At 41.0% G+C, this 16,007-nt stretch overlaps 1 long non-coding RNA gene across 1 annotated transcript; it reads left to right on the top strand.

The window, feature by feature from the left end:
• Positions 1–213: 213 nt before the first annotated feature.
• Positions 214–15,505, top strand: LOC122455681. The gene is made up of 3 exons (XR_006274074.1): positions 214–375; positions 14,501–14,505; positions 15,493–15,505. It is a non-coding gene; the product is annotated as an uncharacterized LOC122455681 (long non-coding RNA).
• Positions 15,506–16,007: the final 502 nt, after the last annotated feature.

Below are 16,007 nucleotides of genomic sequence, written 5' to 3'. Positions count from 1 at the left end.
TTAATTAATGCATTATTTTTTAATGAGCATCATCAGCATGGAAGCATGTCCTCTGGAATGGTGGCCAAAGCATGAAGGGGCATAGGAATGTTTAGCATATCTGGCACATAAATACCTTGCAATGCCAGCTACAAAAGTGCCATGCAAATGCCTGTTCTCATTTTCTGATGACGCTGTAAATAAGAAGAGGGCAGCATTATATCCTGTAAATGTAAACAAATTTGTTTGTCTTAGTGATTGGCTGAACAAGAAGTAGGACTAAGTGGACTTGTAGGCTCTGAAGTTTTACAGTGTTCTGTTTTTGAGTGCAGTTATGTAACAAAAAAAAATCTATATTTGGTAGTTGCACTTTCACCACAAAGAGACTGCACTACAGTATTTGTATGAGAGAAATTGAAACATATTATTTCTTTTATTTATTTATTTTTACAGTGCAAATATTTGTAAGCAAAAATAATCTACACTTTGATTTCAAATACAACACCGAATAAAATGTATATATGAAAATGCAGAAAAACAGCCAAAATATTTAATAAATTTCAATTGGTATTCTATTGTTTAACAGTGTAATTAAAACTGCGATTAATTTTTTTAATCGCGATTAATATTTTTGAATTAATCATGTGAGTTAACTGTGATTAATCAACAGCCCTAGTAGTAATACATGCTAGTGAGTGCCAAAGGCCAACCTACACAAGGCTACAGAGTTGACCAGCAGTCACATTAATGAACTGGGCTATTTCTGCTGAATTGGGGGAGCCAGGACTTCAATCTGCAGGGGCTTTTCTCAGCCTCTGCTGCCCTCTTTCCCAGAGGCACTTCTCATCCCTTCTTCCTGCCTTATTGATAAGCCCTGAGGGCCCCTCCTCCATTTATTTCCACTGGGGCCCCCCTCTCCCTCTGCCTTTTCCCCTTGCCTAGGGCACCCTTCCTGCACCTCCATTGCTTCTGGACCCCCAGAGCATGATATTCTGCATTCTCCTCCAGGTTCTGCATCGGCCTATGACCCTATTTCATAGTCTGATGGGGAGTGGAGGAGCCTTCTGCATCACACAGCTGAGGGTCCCCATGGTTCTAGTCCAGTGGTTTTCAACCTGTGGTCTGTGCGTTCTGCAGACTATGTCTAAGATTTCCAAAAAGGTCTGCACCTCCATTTGAAATTTTTAAGGGATCTGCAAATGAATAAAAAGGTTGAAAAATCACTGTTCTGATCAGCAGGTGCAAGCAGCCCTGCACATGCTGTGTCTGACACACCCAGCTCTTAGCATGCAGGTTGGACTGGCTGCTGATCCGTGCATAAGAAGCGTAACTCCAGGGCAGCACTAAACATTAGACAAGGCTTTGCACTGAGGCCAACGTAAGAGAAATGCAACAATCTGCCCCCGATGGACAGGGAGATAGCAGGAATAGTGCAGCGACTGCTCTGCTCCTGTGTGTTGGCAATCAGCCTTCATCCTTGGAGCTCTGCATGGATACAAAATTTGTATCCGCATCCCATTTGCAAACACAGTCCACGGATACCTGTAGATCTAAAGCGGATATCTGCAGATGTGCAGGGCTCTAGTCATCCTAGCAGGGAGGCTGCTCCTGACAGCAGTCAGGGCCAGAGAGTGGGATGACATTGGGGCGGGGGGGTGGAAGCACTTATGTGATGGGGCTTTTGACCCTCCCTAGGGCTGGTTAGATATTATTTTACCACAAGGAGTTTTTCACACCAAAATGTCCTTGCTTTTGACCAGTTCTAGCCTCACCCACCGATGCCCCCGCCTCCTGGTAAGTGATAAAGGAGCCAATGGAGTCAGGTGCTTTGCTGTCAGAGTCCTTTCAAACTGATACATTCTCTTTTGTAACTCTGTCTCAGGGCATGTGCCTGAAGTCCACAAAATAAAGACCAGTCTTTAACCACTACGCCCTATGTCAGACCCACTTCCCATGAAGGACTCCAGCAAGGATCTTTGGTTGCAAATTTCATGAGTCAGAGGGCCCCAGCCAGGGCCCAGAGCGATAGATCCTGTCTTCATCCATCCCTGCTCTAAACCAACATTTGATGTTAAAAAATAAAAAGCAACAAAACCTTTTTCCTGCAACATTAAGTAGCGGCCAGTCCTTTAACAAGAACCTTTCTGAGCCCTCAGTGATCAAATCACAAAATAACCGCTATTGGGGTTGTATGTAATTTTTCACAATGAAAGCTATGGCTACAGATTAGCTGTTTGACAGCATGACATTCATAGCAGTGTTTACTCCTGAGGGAATTCTGGCAGTGGTGAGCACAGGCTACTGACTGCATTGAGGTGGGAGATCACTCTGAAGCCCCAACCTCCCCCAGTACAGGGACTCAACAGTGAGGCTGCACCTGGCCCTGACATCTTGCAAGGGCTGGGCCTGCCCCAGAAACACCCAGGGGCCTTGCCCGTCTGCACCAGGTGTGGATGGGCAGGCTCACCCCAGCAGGATCCAAGGTGGAGGGGCTTAGTATGCGGGGATCAGGTGTGGGATGAGAGGTTTCTATGTGGGGCAATCTGGGTGCAGGCAGCTCAGTGTGTGATCTTAACACACAGGGGTTCATTGGGAGCTTCTGGGTGCAGGGATAATGGGACTCTGCAAAGGATACAGGTGAAAGTGTTTGGGGCTCAGCAGGGGGATCTGGGTGTGGAGGGCTCAGTGGGGGAGTCTAGGTGCTGGGAGAGTGGGGCTTGATGGGGTGGGGGACCAGATGAAGCTGGTTGGGGATCCGTAGGTTTGGGTGTGAGGGGGGGGTCATCAGAGGGGTCCAGGTGTAGGGGAGTAGGGCTTGTCAGGATGAGGGTTGGATAGGCCTGCTTAATGGAGGAGCCCCAGTTGCTGCCACGTGGATGCTGCATGCCGGGCTCCTGCTTCCCCCCACAATTCCCCTAGTCCCTTTTTTTCTCTAGTCCCTTCCCTTCACGCCCACATTCCCCTCCCTTAGTCCCCCCTTTCCTTCCCCACTGCCTTGTCTCCTCACTCGCCCTGCCATCATTTCCTCTACCCACCCCCTTACCCAGCCTCACTGCAGGTACTTACTGTTGCACAGAAAGGCTCCCACACACAGAAAGGGAGCATGACTGGCACTAGGACCCAGGAGGTGGTATTCAACTGCAGAGTCAGCGGAGCCGAGAAGCGGCCTCCTTCAGGTGGGCAGCTCTGTTCTTGCAGAAATTGGGGGAGGAGGGGCAGCCATGGCACCTAACCCCATGTGCCCCCCATGTCTCATTTTGGGGGGCAATGCCCCCCCCAAAAACTGCACCTATGGTCTTTCTTTCTCCCCCACCTCCCGCGTTGCTTCTCTGCCATTTTCTACAGGGAAGCACAGGAATTCTGTGGGGATGGGATGAATCCTGCAGAAAATGTCCCAGGAGTAAGTGTTGGATGATGACTTGGCCTGGTTATATGCATACTGCCAATGTGTCACATCACCATTGTAGCTAGTCCTGACCCTTCATTTCCCAAAACACAGGTTGGTTTTCTTTCTTTCTTTTTTTTTTTTTAATAAATACCCTTTAGGGTTTTTTTTCTCCTTTGCTGAGTACAAACCCCTACAGGTGATAAGTAAATCCCCTATACAGTAAAACAGGGAAAGGACAACGTATAGCCAGACATGATAAGTAAGGTAATACCTTTTAGTGGATTAACTTTTGTTGGTGAGAGAAAAAAAACTTTTGAACTTACACAACGCTCTTCTTCAGGTCTGGGAAACTTACTCAGAAGGCCATTGCTCAATACAAGATGGAACAGATTGTTTAGCACAAGTAGTTAACACATATTTCAAGGGACCAGTCAAGGTGAAGTATGAAATATGTCTCTCTCACCACCAGAATTTGGTCCAATAAAAGCTATTAGAGCACCCATGTGTGCCTAATATTCTGGGACTCACACAGCTACAACAATGCATAAAGTACGCCCAGTAAGACAGCAGCTCAGTATGAAAGGATCTTCCCCACCCCATGCCAACTTATTGCCAGTCTGGGGTGATTTCACAGAACCCAGCTATGTTTGTCTTCCAAATGTAACTGCTGTTTATAAAGTACAGTTCAACAGTGAAAATGGCATGACAAGGTACTACGGTTATTAGCTCTTCAATGACTCCACATCACGTTTGTTCAGTTTATAAGTGAAGTTATGTGGATTTTAAAAATGTATTTATCTGCCAGCGCTGCAACCCTGGAACCTGAAAGTCCAGGGTTTTAAAGTCTGTGGCCAAACAGGAAAAAAAATGAGTTCCCTCCCAGACATGAGAGAAGGCAGCTATTTACCTGCCTCCTAAAAGAGAAGGGTGTATATATACCCTCATTAAGTTAATAAGTTGTGATGTGCGTCTGGGTCCTAGAAGGAACAAATGAATCTTACTATTTCTCTAAATTCCCAGGAAAGAGCTGAACATTGCAGCACACATGGGTTTGGGGAAATTATTAGCTGGGAGTATGTTGGGGGTCACCTTGCTGGTTGTAATCAAGGCTGGAGGAAGCCTGAGTGGGGCTGTGGGGCACTAGACAGGCTGCTGGGATCAGAGTTGCTGAACAAGGGGTGTCTAGCACACAGACGTTCAGGGTGTGACCTGCATGCTTGTAGTGAGCATCCCAGTTTGGGAGAAATAGCAGTAAAGCACTGTAAGGCACACAGGGTAAGTGGTGACAGAACCCCTCACTGATCTGGATTGCACCCCGAACCTCTTCCCCCTTTTCTCTCTCTCTCTCGCTCTCACACACACACACAAATAATTCAACTAACTCTAATCTATCACTGGAAATATGTTCCAGATTTCACTGTGGTTGCAAACTCTGGCAATCATTTCACGCGTCTGCTTCTCAAACAAAGCAATGTAACTCCATGCTCTGGAATCAGTGGATACTGACCTCTGCCATTTATTAGGGGTATAATTTTTTGTAACTCTAATGAACATCAAGTGACTGGGCCAGAAAATAAAGGGAAGTGTCTTTTCAGCATTTCATACCCTTTTGTCAGCTTCCCTATTTGTTAATCATTCTTTCAACAAAGATTAATTTACCCATCTCTGAAGCAAACTACGTTTTGCTCATCATATTATGTTGCTATCCAACATCATCTTTGTCAAATCATACAGGAAAATAACTCTGGATTATCTTGGTATCAATAGGACCAGCATTTCATCATTAGCATATTTCCACTGAAAGAAATCTATAGGGCCAATTTGAAATAATGGTAAATTGAAAGCTATAATTCAAAGCATTCTTCCCCTTGAGAGAAAATCAGTTTGGGGTTATTAGTAAAAGCCATGATGTCATTTATAATGTTATAAATGAACTAAAAGCAGAATAATCTGCCTCAATTCTTAAGCAATAATCAGTAGACATTAATGGCTGTGTCCTCAACATTAACTATTGCTGTTCTCTAAGAGTGAAATTTACCCAAGTGCACAGGGCTTACACTTCTACTCACCATCCCTCTTTCACAGGAATTATGTTAATAGTTTTCCATTCGATTGGCAAACAGTATCACCAACTAAAATACGAACAATTAGTGGGACAATACTGAACCCATACAACAAGTGTTTCATTTTATTAATTTTAAAATATATTTTAAGGAGCACAATATTTTTAATACAACTCTTTGTGAACACTTTCTTTGCCCTGGTTATGACATATAAATAGAGAAAATACATATTGCTTAACACTTGCTAGTGCAATCTGTAAAAGGCGCTTATTCTTATTAGTTGGATCATTTCTTACTCTTTGATTGTATAGTGTCTGTCTAAATTAGCAAGACAAAGACACATAGTAATGAGTTAACTCAAATTTCTTCATGGTACAGCTGAGATTACAGACTTCTGTACTGCACTTGCTTTCTCAATTAATATACCACACCTCAGTAACACAACACCTAGTCACCATCAACTGATGAATTTAATACAGTCTTCCTTAAACTGTCTTTACTCTGATCAGTCTTTTTTATATGGCATTGAATATGTCTTTGGTCTGACCAATCTTTTCCTATGGAATATGAACCCTAATTTAATATTACAGACAGAAAACAATGCATTAATTTCACATCTTCTCTAGGTAATTTCAACAAATACCAAGAAATAGAAATTCTCTAGAGCCTTCACTTATACAATGGGAGTCTTTGGAGTATCAGGTTGGGATTTCCCAGCTCTAAAGTGCCTTACAGAATTTGAGCATTCAGAGAGAAAGATAATAGATGTCTGCTAATCCATTCACAAATCATATAATAAAATACAAGTAAGTGAATGATCCAGGAATAGGCAAATGTACCTTGAGGAGCTCCCATAGGCAATATTTTTAATTCTATTTAAAGTCAAGTGTTTTCAAGGTGAAAAATAACAATTTCTCCCACCTCCCAACCCTGTTTAATTTGTAGTTTAAGGATAAGGCCCTGACTTCAAAAGGTGCTAAGCATCCGGGTCTCCCAGTAACTTCAAACTCAGTCTCTCTTTTCATTTAAGTTAAACAAAGCACTGATCTATTTCTCCCCAGAGACTATAGATCCCATAACAAGAAGTCTAGGATTTTTACCCTTCCCTGATCCTCCAGACTCTCAAATATCTTGCCATAGACAATGTAATGGGCTGGTGTTTTTTTCAGATTTTAAGAGCCATCTTCAACCTTAGCACAAGCTTGAGGACATGTTCTGCACATGCCCTGGGTGTCTCTCTGCAGCTTAACCCCAGCCAGCTAGGGTATTGCTCTTTGAAGAAAGGGAGTCAAATGTGTCTCTGGCAAAGGTACAGTATGACACACAGCTGTCAGCCTTGGTGTGCAATACATCCAGCAATTTGCAAATAGATCCTTTCTGTCTGGAGAGCACTGAAAAAAGAAGGTCACTTCAGCTGAGTAAGACAGCCATTTGGCTGATAGTTAGGACTCTTGAGTAAGTGCTTTTAAAAATTCCTGCCTGCCTGCTTTCCTTTTCCCTTTTGTCATTATGAGAGGCCTCCAAGACTTCCCACTGTGTTGGAACTGCAGCAACTCTCCAAGTGATGCTGCAACGAATACTAAAAAGCTAAAAGAATCCAACGCGAAGGGTAGTAGCTAAGCTCCATTTCCATTTCTGCTCTGGACCCCAGTACTAGACCAGCCAGAATGACTGAGCCATCTCCCACATTTTTTTCTCAATTGTGTGTCAATTTTGTGCTTGTGAAAAGTGATAGCCTGACAACCCTGGAAAGGGAAGACTTCCATATGAACAGCTACAGCACAGAAAGCACCACTGCAAGCTGCTCAATCTAAACTCTGTCCTTACATTTTTCAGAGTAGCAGCCGTGTTAGTCTGTATTCGCAAAAAGAAAAGGAGTACTTGTGGCACCTTAGAGACTAACAAATTTATTAGAGCATAAGCTTTCGTGAGCTACAGCTCACTTCATCGGATGCATTTGGTGGAAAAAACAGAGGGGAGATTGATATACACACACACACAGAGAACATGAAACAATGGGTTTATCATACACACTGTAAGGAGAGTGATCACTTAAGATAAGCCATCACCAGCAGCGGGGGGGGGGGGGGGGGGGGGGGGGGGAAGGAGGAAAACCTTTCATGGTGACAAGCAAGGTAGGCTAATTCTAGCAGTTAACAAGAATATCAGAGGAACAGTGGGGGGTGGGGTGGGAGGGAGAAATACCATGGGGAAATAGTTTTACTTTGTGTAATGACTCATCCATTCCCAGTCTCTATTCAAGCCTAAGTTAATTGTATCCAGTTTGCAAATTAATTCCAATTCAGCAGTCTCTCGTTGGAGTCTGTTTTTGAAGCTTTTTTGTTGAAGTATAGCCACTCTTAGGTCTGTGATCGAGTGACCAGGGCTAGCTCTAGCAGTGTTGTAGGGATTGCAATTCTTCACAGCTTCTGACATATGACAGAAATTAAAAGAGAAATATTTGTCATTTGGAATGCAAAGTAGCTGCATTGTCAAAGGTTTCTGTACTTTTTCTACCTGGCAGGGGAGAGGGGAAAGGGTATAAACCTGCTTTGAATATGTAACTGGAGCATCATAATGCTCTGGATTTAAATATTGCAAATAGTTGCAATTCTTTTTTGAGCCAGAGCCTCAACCCCACTATGACCTTTTGTGCCTTAAACAGCCAACTGGGGGGTTCCTCTTATGCAGGGGAATTCCTGAGTGAATTCACAGTTGACGATACACCACCCGCTTCTGTACCCTATACTGTAGGGGGCAGGCCAATCCTGGGCCAGCTGAATGGCCTCCATGGCACTGTTATCGGCCAACATGACATGGAGCATGGCTGAGCAATGAAAGGAAAAAGACTAAGTGGCCAAGAACTTGTCACAAGAATCATATTCCAGGCTACCCATTCTTTCGATGGTGACAGCTTGTGGTAACCAATCCAGCCAAAGCTGTAACAGGATTTTGTCACATTTTGTTGGGGTATATAAATTCAATTATCTTACCCCTCAAAAAGTAAATACTACAACAGGGAAAGACAGAATCAAATGCTTTCATATCCAGCAGTCAATGAACTAAGATAAGTTACAGACTACAAGAAATGATTTTAAAATGTCTGACTTGAATGCAATTGTTAGTATTGTTTCACATTGTCTTTCCATAGCTTTGGTTTTGTTATAAACAATATCATATAACAGTATAAAGTACTTGGTTGATAATTATCACTCTTGTATATATTATGGGCCAAATCCTCAATTTGTGTAAATCAGCATCGCTCCAATTAATTTAATGGACTTCTAAGGATCTACACCAATTTACACCAGCCTAGGATCTGGTCCAGAACGTTATAGTTACATGGATGTGATAATTATGCTCTGACTAAAGTAACTGGCTCATGAAATCAAGGTCCTTGGAAATGAAAGCGATCTGACAATTACTATTTGGCTAAACAGTGATGTCAACCATGGATATTTTTTAAAACCTAGAGATTAAATAAAATCAATTAAATTTAGGTAGAGATCAGTGCAAAATGTGATAAGTATAACATAATCTATGGACTGGACAAGTAGGTTAATCTCCCTTTGGCTCAGACAGTTATTCATATACCATTAAAAGTCTTTCACGGTAACTTGAATGTTGTAGGTTTCAGAGTGGTAACCCTGTTAGTCTGTATCAGCAAAAAAAAATGAGGAGTACTTGTGTCTCTAAGGTGCCACAAGTACTCCTCGTTTTTTTTTTAATGGAGTAGCACCTCCTGCGGAGGCCATCGCTAATCACCTGCAAGCAGCCCACTGCTGAGCATAGCTAACTTCTTCAATAGTCTTCTATTGAAGACCACAGGAATGTTACAAATTATTATCTCCTACTTCCTATGATAATGGCTCAGCTGGATCATGACCCAAATACTCACTATGAAGAAGCAATGCTGATCAAAGATGTGATCTTACAACAGTGCCAAGAGTCAAGACTTGAGTTGTTCACAGTGGCTGCAAATTGAATAAGCAATTTCATTTTGCAATGGAATTAAAATGCAGCTCCATAAAAGGTAGAAAGGCAAAGAAGATAATGAGATTTTTCCATAAGTAATGTTTAGCATGCATCAGCCTTAAAATATTTTGGATTTTATAGAGATGACTAGCAATTTTTTCTAAACGACCCCTCACTCTCACAGATCTTGGGAGACAGGCCAGCCCTTGCTTACAGACAGCCCCCTCAACCTGAAGCAAATACTCACCAGCAACCACACACCACACAACAAAAACACTAACTCAGGAACCTATCCTTGCAACAAAGCCAGTTGCCAACTCTCAAGGGACACCATCATAGGACCTAATTACATCAGCCACACTATCAGAGGCTCATTCACCTGCACATCTACCAATGTGATATATGCCATTATGTGCCAGAAATGCCCCCCTCTGCCATGTACATTGGCCAAATCAGACAGTCTCTATGCAAGAGAATAAATGGACACAAATCAGACGTCAAGCAGTATAACATTCAAAAACCAATCGGAGAACACTTCAACCTCCCTGGCCAATTACAGACCTAAAAGTTGCAATTATTCAATAAAAAAAAACTTCAAAAACAGACTCCAATGAGAACAGCAGAACTGGAATTAATCTGCAAACTGGACACCATTAAATTAGGCTTGAATAAAGACTGGGAGTGGATGAGGCATTACACGAACTAAAAACTATTTCCCCCCTACTGTTACTCACACCTTCTTATCAACTGTTTGAAATGGGCCATCCTGATTATCACTACAAAAGTTTTTTTTCTCCTGCTGATAATAGCCCACCTTAAGCGATTGTCTTGTTAAGAGTTGGTATGGCAACCCCCATTTTTTATGTTCTTTGTATATATATATATATCTTCCTACTATATTTTCCACTGCATGCATCTGATGAAGTGGGCTTTAGCCCACAAAAGCTTATGCTCAAATAAATGTGTTAGTCGCTAAGGTGCCACAAGTACTCCTCATTCTTTCTAAACTAAGTTAACAGAAAAGAGATATGCTCTCACCCAGCAAAAAGCTTTCCAGATACAATTTCCATTTAGCAAATAAAGAAATTTGTTTCCTTCACAAACTAAAGCAAAAAAGCCCCTGTTTATTAAAATAAAACCTTAATACTCAGAATCATAAACTACCAATATATCTTGTTCAGAAAGTTCTGAGTTCTAAAGTTATTAAGAAAAATGAAAATTAAACAAATGCTTATTCAAAGACCAATGTGTGTGCACTAACTCTGACTTGTACACAGGACTGATATCAAGCCCACTTAAGTCAACGGAAATACTTCTGGTGTGAAATTTTGACTCCATTGATGGCCAAGACTAAACTTCCATGAACTGCAATGGAGCCAGGATTGCACACCTGTGGAATTCACTGTGCTTTGGGTTAAATTGAGTGTACACAAATGTGAACTTTTGGCCCAGTGTTTAGCAAGCGTCCAGTGCCAACACAAAGTTGGAGATGAGAATTTCAAACTTGAGCTCCCAAGGTCAGCAAGAGGAGGTGATGCCTCACATCGGTCTCCAACAACCCTATGTGGACAACTCCTTCTTCTTCTTAGTGTATACACAATGTGCCTCACATGGCACACAACCAGGGTTCAGCACAGAATTTGGTCTGCTGGTTGAATCATTAGCTTTCCCAGCCCGGACTGGGTACTGACCAGGAGTGCAACATGAACGTTGATCCATTCCCCCCTGAAGAGGCAGCTTGATGAGCTATACTAACTGTAACTACTTAGAAAAAAGATCTGGCCATCATTGTGGACAGGTCAGTGAAAGTATGTGCCCGATGTGCAGTGGGGGAATCAAGAAAGTAAGTGGAGATTTAGAATGTATAACAAAGAGGTTAGAAAATAATGCTGAAAATATAGTGCCATTATATACCTCAGTGGTACGCACTGGCCTGGAACAGTGTCTCCACTTTTTATCACCCTCACTCAAAATGTACAGAAAAAAATGGAAGGGCTTCAGAAATGGGTTGATTGATTAAAGGCATAGAACTATTTCCATGTAAGGAAAGATTAAATGATTGAGACTGCTGAGTCTGCAAAGGACATAATAATAGGAGTATAAAAAAAGTGACTCTCATGAGAAGCTAAACTGATCATACCTACTCACTCTCTCATAACTTAATGTAACTGAAACGCAACAAATTACAAACGGATAAAAAAATATCCAGTGAATATTTAACCTGTGGAACTCGTTGCCACAGATCAGGTCAAGACAGCAGAGTTCAAAATATGACAAGATATGCATTATATGGATAATGAGAATATCCAAAGTAAAAACTACATAGGATTTTTTGTAAGGGATACAAACATTCATGCATCATGTCATTAGCCAGCCACTAACTGAAAGGTTTTGTTAACAAATTGTTTTCTCTATTTACTCTGAATCATCTTCTGAGCTATTTGCAATTGGTCACCGTCAGAGACAGACTTCTAGACTAGATGGTTTGATTCAATGGGGTAATTCCAAAGATATAATAAAACATAAAATAACATCAAATTATGCACATTATAATCCAAAAATCACCTATCTGATGACTACGTTAAAGGGCTGCAAAAGTGAAATAGCAAAAAGCTGTTTTATCGATTGTATCTCTTTATGTTCCACCAGTCTGTTTTTTTTTTCATGATACTGTTCACTGCATCAGAAAAATGTGTTTTTTTAAAATAATGGCCATACCCACACAAATGTTGCCTGTGCATTAGTTGTTATAGTGGTATATGCTCATGTTAAGAACTACAAGAAGACAGGCTTTTAAAATATTTTTGACTAGATTCAGTTGATATTAGTATAGCTCCAACTGACTTCAATTGAGCTAGGTAAATATACACCAACTGGGGATTGGGCCCTACATTTCCACTATATTAATCAATTTGTAAAAGAGCCCAGAATGCAGGTGTTACTTCCAGTTTTTGATCTTAACTTTTAAGTCTATTCTGCAGTTTAATCAGCCAGCTATGTGCATATTACTTATATATTTTGGACACATAATACATGTTTTGGGTATATCATATTTAAACAAAAGACCTAGTATTTGCATAAATGAAGGTATCTGATACTAATTTTAGGAACACTGACTGAATTACCTAATTACCTTGAGTATATAGACAAAAATATTTATTTGCCATTTCAATATCTCTCAGTATACTTAAGATACCAGGAATACCAACATTAAGGGGGAAAAGCTGCTTTTTCCTCTATCCATCTTTGCATCTACCTGATATCAGAGGGTTTTCCCAGGTTTTAAATCGACATGTTTTGGACCACCTCTATTTGAAAAACATGTAATTTTGCATTTAAACATAAGCCTTGTTTTTGTTTTAGCCCTAACTTTCTTCTGAAATTGAATCAACATTGATTAGTGAATATTTTATAAGAGAAGCTTCAGTTCTACCCACTTCCTGTCAAAATACAGTAGAGATATTGCAGCTTGGGTTCCTTTTTTTAGCCTTCATGCATCCATCACACAAGCACCTCTCATAGAAGCTGAGGAGGAACAACACCATCTCTATCTAGAAATTGTATGAATTTTCTCTTATATATATCGTACCACTGTGTCTGGGCACTCAGATACCATGGTTAATGGGCAACATTATAAAAAAGCCATATAAATAGCTAAGGGTCTCATTCCCCTTCCACATCCAGTCCTAAAGGGAAAGGGGCTAATACACATATGATAGCGGAAAGCAAATACAAAACAACAGACCACTATTCAACTCATTTATCAGTATGCTGTTGGGCATGTATAGACTATCTTCTCCAGAATATCACTTGTTTTTTATGCTTGAATGATGTTTGAGAGCCTCCATTGTTGCTCCCTAATCTGTGCTATCCACCCATCCACAAGGATATTAGCCAGATGCTAAGTAAGGGACTGGTCCTGCCCTGTCCTGAGTTTGATGGGAGTTTTGCCATTGACTTCACTAGGAGTAAGGCCATAACTGATTACATCATTCTCACATCATGATTAGGACTCTACCAAATTCATGGGCATGAAAAACATGTCACGGACCATGAAATCTGGTCTTCCCCTGTGAAATAAGCGTTTCTTAAATTGGGGGTCCTGACCCAAAAGGGAGTTGCAAGGTTATTTTAGAGGGTGGTCGTAGTATTGCCACCCTTACTTCTGCGGTGCCTTCAGAGCTCAGTGGCTGGACAGCAGCGGCTGTGGGCTGGGCACCCAGCTCTGAAGGCAGCACCCCGCCAGCAGCAGCACAGAAGTAAGGGTAGCAGTACTGCAACCCCCCCCACCCCCCATACACACACAATAACCTGCGACCCTCCACAACTCCTTTTTCGGTCAGGACCCTACAATTACAACACTGTGAAATTTCAGATTTAAATATCTGAAATAATGAAATTTATGATTTTTAAAATCCTATGACCATGAAATTGACCAAAATGGGCCATGAATTTGGTAGGGCCCTAATCATTATTGACAGCACACTCTGGCTTGAGGTTTTCAGTATTCTGCTGAAACAGCATACTGACACTAGAGATGGTTGAAAAATTTTCAACAAGACTTTTTCATGAAAAACTGGCTTTTTGACAAAAATTTTCAAAAGAAAAATTCTCCTTTTGTTTAATTCTCCTCATTGAAAAAAATCTAAAAAATCTAGTTTCTGGTAGTCAGAAAAATGTGGCTGTGCTCAGGTTGGTTTGTTCGTTTCACAACAAAAAAACCTGTTGATGAAATAATAATTAATTTTCTTTGAATTTGCTTGCAAGAAAATAAATATATTTGTGATCTGCTCTACCTCTCATTGTTGAAAAGTGGCAAACAGAAGCATCATAGATCAGCACATTCATAGATTTCTCTAATTTCTTCTCCTCGTGACATTCCTGTAACAATAAGCACATAAATATATAACTTAGACAGGAGTTAGAAACCAACTGATTAGCTGATTGTAGTTTTGAGCCACAGTTATCAATCTCAATGGGCCTGATCCTGAAAATGCTGGGTTCTGTGAGTAGTCATCTCTGACAGGAAGTTATATTACTATTTGTAGTGAAGTACCAAGAAACCCCAGCCAGAGCCAAGACTCCATTATGCAAGGTGCTGTACAAAAACAGAACAAAAAGACAGTTCCTGCCCCAAAGACTTTACAATCTAAACTCTTCACAAGTCATAAGCATTTTCAGGCTTGAGCCCTAAGTCTGCTGGCTGGAGCCATAGCAATATCCTTTATATGGATTTTTCTTACAGCGAGCATAAAAAATGTCCTATATCCCTCTGTCTATTCATGTGGTTTCAACCCCAATTTGGTGTTTGCTTAGGCCCTAGTAGAGGGCATCCCCAGGAAAATTCAACGGGGGAGGTTTACGATCTGGGAAGTTCAGATTCCTATATAAGCCTACGCTCTCTAATGCAGTTTCTCTTCCTTGTTATTGTAAAACAAAATGAAACCTTTATTCACAAAGGGCCAGATCCTGCAAACCCTTAGTCCTGGGCATGGTGCTAACTGTCATGAGTCATTGCATTGAAGTATGCTCAGCACTAATGCCCTGATCCTGCACATGCTTATGCATGCGCTTAACTTCATGCACATGCACACATAAAGTTGACATCAAGTAAAGTTAAGCCCAGTTATAAGTGTTTGCAGGATCAGGCCCTACACTTAAGCTAACAGATTCACGGCATAGCATTTTTCAGTTCAAACAATGAATGTTACATCTCTGAAATTAAAAATAGCATTTGTTCAATTAACCTTGTTTTTTAAACTTACTTGCCAATGTTTACTGTATTTATACAACATGGTGATTAGATTTTACCTATGTTTACTTCTGTAAATACACTGACACAAATTAAAATAATATGTAGTAAATTATTTGACAAGGAGACTGAGGATTGAAGGGTTTCTGGTGTGAGGAGGTGAACTACAGTGGAAGCCCCCAAAACAGTTAAGAAATAGGTGAAGGAATTGTCAGACCAGATGAAAATATAGGGGCTTCTATGGCAGCTTCCCAGCTTTTGTAATGAACAATTACTGATGCTTCAGTAGAAAGCATGATTTAAAAATGTCATAAAGCATAAAATAGGCAACTCAGTGCATGGGTTGGAAGGTTTCCTCCCTGATCGCTGAAGGCTCACAGCCATGTTATTATTCCATCATCTCAACTAACATTCCTAGCTAAAGTCCTACAATTACCCAATACTTTTGAAATCCAGACACAGTATTTCTCTCAATAGTCTCCTATGTAGCTCAGAAATTTCCACTTACTCAGTTTCTTCCATTCCTGTAGAGCTCTACCCCATTTCTATGTAAGTTGATAGTAAAATCTTTCCTTCATGCCAATGGAAGCTAGAATGGGCCCACTGAAATAAAGATGGGCAAACCAGAAAATTTTTCAGAGATTTGTGTCAGATAAGCATCAAGACATTCAGGTTGAGCCAAAATTTATCCAAACTGCTCTTGAGCTGAAAACCTTGCAACATCATGTTTCCCTAAGAGCCTGGCAGGAATTACCATGGTATTTTGCAAAAACAAAGAGGAGTCCTTGTGGCACCTTAGAGACTAACACATTTGTTAGTCTCAGAGGAGTCCTTGTGGCACCTTAGAGAC

The sequence above is a fragment of the Dermochelys coriacea genome, chromosome 9 (assembly GCF_009764565.3).
Source record: "Dermochelys coriacea isolate rDerCor1 chromosome 9, rDerCor1.pri.v4, whole genome shotgun sequence".
Lineage (NCBI taxonomy): Eukaryota > Metazoa > Chordata > Testudines > Dermochelyidae > Dermochelys > Dermochelys coriacea.
Note: the sequence above shows the minus strand (reverse complement) of the source record. Positions and strands in the feature narration are given on the sequence as shown.